This window comes from Pan paniscus, chromosome 6 (genome assembly GCF_029289425.2).
Source record: "Pan paniscus chromosome 6, NHGRI_mPanPan1-v2.0_pri, whole genome shotgun sequence".
Taxonomy (NCBI): Eukaryota; Metazoa; Chordata; class Mammalia; order Primates; family Hominidae; genus Pan; species Pan paniscus.
In genome coordinates this window covers 61,920,346-61,928,419 of record NC_073255.2, presented here as the reverse complement: position 1 = coordinate 61,928,419, position 8,074 = coordinate 61,920,346, and positions in this window count along the sequence as shown.

Below are 8,074 nucleotides of genomic sequence, written 5' to 3'. Positions count from 1 at the left end.
GTGTGAGACTGTATGAGTGTGTGAGCCTGTGTGTGAGAATGTATGTATGTGTGTGTATGTGTGCGTGAGAGTGTGTTTGTAAGGGCGTGAGAGTGTGCGCATGTGTGGGAGACAGAGTGTCTGGAGGAGGCAGGCAGTGGGATATGGGAGCAGGGAGAGCAAGGTGACCTCCAAGGAGAAATGGTGTCTGGGCGACCCCGAGAGCCTGAGATGTGGCCTAGGGGCTACCATGGACGGGAGGGAAGCAGGAGGGTCAGGACGACTCATGCTCTGGTCCTTGTCACTAAAAGTCAGAGCAGCTGAAACTCACCAAGCATCACTCACATCAGACACTGGTCTAAGCACCTTACATGCATTCTCTATATTTTTATTTAACAAATACTTACATTGCGCTTGCTGTGTGGAGGCACTGCTCTAGTTGATTTACAAAACGAAACAAGAAGCATCGAAAACACATTGAATCAACAAAACACCATCATGAATTCTCACAACTGCCCTGTGTGGGAGGCACTGCCACTCCCTCCATCTGCAGAGGGGTAGGGGAGCCCGAGAGCTGGCGGGTGGAGGGCCGGGTGGGGTGGAACTGGCATCTGCCTCCAGGGCTGGGCTTCTCCCATTGGTGATGCCTGGGTTTCATTGTGCTCGTAAAAGCCACGGGTCAATTATGCTTATTAACTGTTCTGCAGGTGGGAAAATGGAGTCACACAGGGGTGAGCAATTTGCTCAGCTTGAAAGTGGCAGAGCCAGGACCCAGCCCAGGCCATGGCTCGGGACCCACTCTGTAACCACTAACTGGGGGCCCCACAGTAATGAGCTATTTGAAGAAAGGCGAGTCTCTGACCTTGGCTGTGCCTCAGTTTCTTCATTTGCCAAGTGGGGCTCTGCTGCCCCTGCCTCTGCCCTGCTGACTTGCAAGAAGAGTGAGAGAATGGAATTGGACGAAGGCTTCCAGAAACTTCCATCAGGAAAGCTCCCTAGCCTGGGAGAAAGCCGGTCCTGGCTGGCTCTGCCTGCAATGCCCTCAGTGGCCAGTCACGTCCCCTCCTTGACCTGCAGGTTCCTCACTGGAGCGGGGGTGGCCCGAGATGAACCCTCAGATGTACCAAGCCCCACACCCTGATTGTCCGGCTCTGTTCTGATGGACAGCCAGGAACTGGTTGTCTGGAGACGGGCAGACTCGACCATTTGAGGCTCGTTCTAGGAAGTGTGTTCAGTGCGGCCAAGCTTGGTGACTCTGGGGCTTCTGGAATGGTTCCCATGCCAGAGAATTACAAAAAGATCCTTTGTACTGAGAAGATAAAGTACAACTTATTCTCTTAGGGACACCTTCCTGGAGGGACACCAGATAAGAAGTCCAGCCCCAGGAATCAGACGCCCTGGGCCAGGCAGCTTCTGTCTGTCTCCCCAAGTTCTCCGCAGAGGGAGCACTCTCAGAAGAGTCCACCTTTCATTCATACTCCAGCTCTTTTCAGAGCAGCTTCTACGTGCCAGGCATGCTCTAGGCACCAGCATTGCAACTGTGGATGAAAAAGACCAAGGCGCTGTTCTCGGGGAGCTGGCGGGGTGGGAGGGGCAGTGAACAACAAGTACAGCCTGCCCCCGCAAGTACAGTCACATAGACATATGTGTGTTTGTGTGCACATATACTTGAAATATCAAGTGGCTGGAGGGTTTGCTTTAGACTGGGGGATGTGGAAGTCCTCTCTGAGATGCGCCCCCTTTGAGCAGAGGCCTGAAGGAATTAAATGAGTCTTCCGTGTGCACATCTGGGGGAGGAAGTTTCCAGGCAGACGGACCCACATGTGCAAAGGCCCTGTGGCGGAGTGTGCTGGGTGTGTTCTAGGAGGGTCAGCATGGAGGGAACAAGGAGGAGAGCTGGAGCTGAGGTTATGGAGAGCCTCGTGGGTCATGGCAAAGACATCTGGGTCATATTCTGAGATAGATGAGGTGGGGTTTGGCACAGAGGACTTGATGTATTTTGCCTTAATATTTTAAAAGGATCCCTCTGGCTGCCTGTGAGCATGGATGGTGCAGGATCAATGCAGGGAGTCGATGTAGGGAGATCAGCAAGGAGGCGATTTGCCACAGTGAAGAAGGGATGATGGACACCCAGGCCTCCATATTCAGAGTGGTGTGGTCAGGCGATCACATGGTGGCCATCATCGGAAGCTAAAGCCAGCAGGTTTGGTAGATGGTTGGGATATAGAGGAATAAGAGAAAGAGGAGGGTTATGCTGACTCTAAGATTTGGCCTAATCGCCAGAAGGTTGTAGGCACCTTTTTTTTTTTAATGGGAGTGACCGGCTTGGAGGGAAGACAAGGGGCATCAGAAACCTGCAGGAGTGTGCACTGTGTGACCCTGATGCCCAAAGGTGACCCTGGGGCCAAGCAGTGTCTTCACCCTTAGTCTCTAGGGCCCCTGCCCACCTGCAGAAGGGACCCTAAACACTAACCTTTGATTTAAATCCAAAACATTCTTCCCTAACGTAAAGTTGCCCAGGGCAGTATTGGTTTCTCTTTTAAAGACTCCACCTGGATTCTATTCTAAGGGTGGGGGTGCATATCTAGAAAGGATGGGCAGCCCCTGCAGGGAAAGAATGAATGGGACTGGGTGCAGTGGCTCACACCTGTAATCCCAGCACTTTGGGAGGCCGAGGTGGGTGGATCACTTGAGGTCAAGAGTTCGAGACCAGCCTGGCCAACATGGTGAAACCCTGTCTCTACTAAAAAAATACAAAAATTAGCTGGGTGTGGTGGCACACGCCCATAGTCCCAGATACTTGGGAGGCTGAGGCATGAGATTTGCTTGAACCTGGGAATCGGAGGTTGCACTTGTGGTAGGCGTTATTAAGAAATTATTTTAGGCAGATAGAAAGGAAAAGGGGTCCTTGGGAAGTTTTCATTTTTTAAAGCATCTCCGGAAAAGTTTCTCATAAAGCCTGGGCTCTTAGAGCCAGGCTGGCAACCTTTGATATGCAAATGCCAGCCATTAGAAACTGGGTACACCCAAACATGGAGATTCCGGAGCCTTCTTGCCCTTTCCTGACCTGTTCCTGGCAACATGGCCGCCCCCACATATCCCCACATATCCCATCATGGCGCCCTGTATTTGCATATTAAAAGACTAGGGTGGGAGGGCCAGCTTTTTCATGGGCTACCATGAATGACATGCCTGGTCAAACCAATCCCCTGAGCCCTATGCAAATCAGACACCGCCTCCTCCAGCCTCTGTACATATACCTGGCTGGTATCCGTGGCAGGTGGGGACCTCCTTTTTAGGCTTTGGAGCCCCCATTCCTCTGTCTCTGTACAGGGGAGCTTCTTCCTTCTCCCTTCCTTCTTGCCTATTAAACTCCACTCCTTAAAACCACTCCATGTGTGTCCGTGTCATCTTATCTAATTCGACATGAGACAAGAGCCCTGGTGTTCCTCCCCTCATCGGAACTGTATCACAGTGAGCCAAGGTGGAGCCACTGCACTCCAGCCTGGGCAACAGAGTGAAAGTTCGTCTCAAAAAAAAAAAAGAAAAATTAATGGAAGAAGCCGGGCCTGGTGGCTCACGCCTGTAATCCCAGCACTTTGGGAGGCTGAGGCGGGTGGATCACTTGAGGTAAGGAGTTCAAGACCAGCCTGGCCAACATAGTGAAACTCCGTCTTTACTAAAAATACAAAAATTAGCCGGGCTACTCGGGAGGGAGGCTGAGGCAGGAGAATGGCTTGAACCAGGGAGGCAGAGGTTGCAGTGAGCCGAGATCGCGCCACTGCACTCCATCCTGGGTGACACAATGAGACTGTCTCAAAAAAAAAAAAAGCAGAGAGAAACCAGTGAAACAGGAAGGCAGAGGAGGTGAAAGAGGAGAGCAGGCAGGGGCCAGATGGCACAGAGCCTGGCAGCCACTGTCAAGGGTGCTGCCAGGCTCGAAAGCTGGGGCATGAGGGCGTCAGGTGAGTGCTCTTAAAGTCCAGGTGGCCTGAGGAAAAGATAAAGCATGGGGAACATTCAGCCAGGCAGGACCAGGTCCCACCCATGTGCCACCCCCATTGTGGCCTCTGCCCCTCCCTCCCAGCAGGTGACCCCGCATCCCTCAGAGGCTGAGGTGTGGGGTAAGTGGAGGCTTTGAGTCTCTATTTCCTGAGCCCACATGCCCCCCTATCTCTAGGCAGGGACCCTCGGCCAGCTCAGGGGTAAGAATGCAGCAACGGTCAGCGGTGATGTCCCCTGTGAAGAGCCCTGATTGGATTTCTAAGGCGTCTCCAGCCCTGAGGGCCGCAGAGAGGCCCTGGCCAGGGACCTTTATCCACATGCCTCTCACTCCCCTGATTGAATCTATCGATTCCCTGTCTATCACCACCTTCCCTGAGACACAAGGATGGGATGGTTAAAATGATTTACTTATTTCAAGACACTGGGGCTTGGCAGAGAAACCAATAGGTGAATGTTAGAATGTTTTCCCTTAATTATTCAGGCTGTCTGAAGAAGAATCTGGAATATCTTGCTGTGAATGGAGCCAAGGTAGAGATGAGGCTGCAGCCACTGGAAGGGTTCTCTGAACCACCTGCCCTCCTGCCTGCGTCCCCCCCAGGGCACAGGTGTATTTAATTCACCTGTAGTCAGTGAAAGTTGGTGGAGCACCTCTGCCACATCAAGCACTGGTCTAGCTGCAGGGACACAGAGATGGAAACCATGCGGCCTCGGACCCTTCAGCTAAAAACAGTCTATTGAAAGAGGGGGAGTGTTTGGGGCATGATTAGAGCTATAGTTTAAGGATGGATAGACCAGGTTAGGAGTGCGGTGAAGAGGAAATTCATGGAAGGGATACAGAAACAGAGCTGGAAATGTACACAAGGGTGAGGATATTTGATGCTTAAGAATTTTTAATAAATTATTTCTTTTGTTTCTTTGAATACAAAAGAAACCTTTACAAAGTTTTAAAAATAAATATTATTATAGGCCACACTCTGATCATTACAAATGACATTAAAATAAATGGTAAAGAAATAGCCCTGGCCATATGTGGTGGCTCATACCTGTAATCCCAGGACTTTGGGAGGCCGATGCAGGTGGATCACTTGAGCTCAGGAGTTCCAGATGAGCCTGGCCAACATGGAGAAACCCCATCTCTACCAAAAACACAAAAAATTAGCCAGATGTGGGGGTGTGCACCTGTGGTCCCAGCTACTCGGGAGGCTGAGATGGGAGCTCTCATCTGAGCCCAAGAAACAAAGGTAGTAAGCTGAGATCACATGCCACTGCACTCCAGCCTGGGTGACAGAGTAAGACTCTGTCTCAATAAATACATAAATAAATAAAATAAAACATGGCCCTGCTAGGAATGCTCTGTGTCTTGATTGGGATGATGTTTACTTGAGTAGACACATTTGTCAAAATGCATTGAATGGGACACAGAGAACAGTGCCTTTTACTGGGGAAGGGGTTCTCTCCTAGATAACTCCCAGATCAAAGCAGAAACCAAAACTAGAATGATGGTTTCTAGAAAACAACAAGAATAGTTTACACCAGCATCTGAGGGACTCGGCTAGCGCTATACTCAGAAGAAAATTTATAGTCTTAAATGCTTGTATTGCTCCAGAGTTTCAAAAGGGCAATGGTAAAAGTACTGAGTTCTTAAAAAATAGGAAAAAAACAAAACAAAACAAAACAAAAAAAAAAAACAAAATAATCCAAGATAAAATGGGGAGAGGAAATTAAAGATAAGAGCCAACATCGAATATGCACAGGGTGTGGACGGTGAGTTTTTCGGGGAGTTAGTGATGGAAGCACGACACTTTGGAAGTGTATTTTTCCATTTCAGGAGCTGGAGGGTTTTTACGCAGTAGAGTGACTGTGCGTGGAGCTGGATGGAGAAAGACCATGGAGGGTGCAGGGTGGAAAGATGACTGGGGAAGACCGATAGTCACTGTCTGCCTGGCCTGTTCTTGTTCTCTTCCTGGGCTCTAAGATCTCTCTCTCTCTCTCTCTCTCTCTCTCTCTCTCCCCCCCCCACCCTTTCTCCCTCTCTCTCCCTCTCTCTCTCCCTCTCTCTCTCCCTCTCTCTCTCCCTCTCTCTCTCCCTCTCTCTCTCCCTCTCCCTCTCTCCCTCTCTCCCTCTCTCTCCCTCTCTCCCTCTCTCCCTCTCTCTCTCTCTTTCTTTCTTTCTTTCTTTTTTTGATGGACCCTCCCTCTGTCACCCAGGCTGGAGTGCAATGGCGTGATCTCAGCTCACTGCAACCTCCACCTCCTGGGTTCAAGCAATTCTCCCATCTCAGCCTCCCATGTAGCTTGGACTACAGGCACATGCCACTACTTCCGGCTAATTTTTGTATCTTTAGTAGAGACAGGGTTTTGCCATATTGGCCAGGCTGGTCTTGAACTTCTGACCTCATGTGATCCGCTTGCCTCAGCCTCCCAAAGTGCTAGGATTACAGGTGTGAGCCACTATGCCCAGCCAAGATTTCTTTTCCTTCTCTAAATCATTACAGGGGGTCTGGATACCAGCTGTGCCCTGCCTCTGGATTATGCAGCCCAGAAATGCAATTTCAAGAGAGTGGGTTGATATGTGCCAAGTCACATCTTCACCAAAGAAATCTGGGCTCTGATGGGGTCTGTGATGGACTTGTACTTGTGCCATCTGGGGGATGGAGGGTGGGGTGGTGGCCAGGATGGGCCTGTCTGGAAAAGAGGCTTCCCTGAGCCAAGACAGTGGGGGCCACAGGGGACTCTGGGATGGGAGGGCCAGCCCAGCCAGGGTCCTTGGGGGATCTGGAGGGGACATGACAAAGCAGGAGGGTAGGAGGGGAGCCAGGAATGGGAAGCTGGGGAAGCCAGAGCAGCAGAGGCTGGAGCAAATCCCATGAGAAAGAACCAGGAATGGGTGGTTCCTGAGGGAGTGGCTCAAACAGCCTCGCAGTGGGGTGGCTCACCTTTAAAGAATGCCTTGCTCAGGCTGGGCACGGTGTCTCAGGCCTGTAATGGCAGAACTTTGGGAGGACAAGTGAGATGAGGTTGGTTGCAGTGAGCCGAGATCGTGCCATTGCACTCCAGCCTGGGCAACAGAGCGAGACTCCATCTCAAAAACAAAACAGAACAAAAAATGCCTTGCTCTTCCTCAATCAACATCCCACTGGGAGTAAAAATATTGAATGACAGCATGCATAAGAAAAGTGCCCAGGCCAGGAGCGGTGGCTCACACCTGTAATCCCAGCACTTTGGGGGGCCGAGTTGGGTCGATTACTTGAAGTCAGGAGTTTGAGACCAGCCTGGGCAACATAGTGAGACCTCATCTCTATTAAAAAAAAAAAGGAGGAGGAGGAGGAGGAGAGGAGGAAGAGGAAGAAAAGAAACGTGTCCAGATCATAAGAGTACATTTCAATTAATCCTCACCAGGTACACGCACCTCTGCCCAGACCCTCTGTCCAGACCCTAAATAAAGAAACAGCAATCTCACTACACAGAGTCCAACTGAATGCCTCTCAGAGGGCCACATTCTCCTCTTCAGTGTTGAGGAAATTGGATCCAAAAGAGACTTGGGTCTCTTTCAGTTGTTTCATTTGAGTATTCTATGGGCAGATTTTTATGTATTGGACTTCTTGAGATGGGACTTACCTGTGTTTAATTTATCTTGATTTCAACCCAGTGGGTAACAAATACAGTGGACCCTGAACAACACAGGTTAGAACTACCAGAGACCACATATACGCAGATGTTCTTCTGCCTCCGCCACCCCGAGACAGTAAGACCAACCCCTTCTCTTCCTCCTCCTACTCCTCAGCCTACTCAATGTGAAGAAGACAAGGATGAAGACCTTTATGATGACCCACTTCCACTTAATGAAGAGTAAATGTATATTCCCTTCCGTATGATTTTCTTAATAACATTTTCTTTGCTCTAGCCGACTTTATTATAGGAATACAGCATATGATACATTTAACATACAAGAACTGTTTATGTTGACCAGTAAGGCTTCTGGTCAACAGTAGGCTATCAGTGGTTAAGTTTTTGCAGAGTCAAAATTACATGTGGATTTTCGACTGCATGGGATTTGGTGCCCCTAACTCCCACATTGTTCAAGAATCAA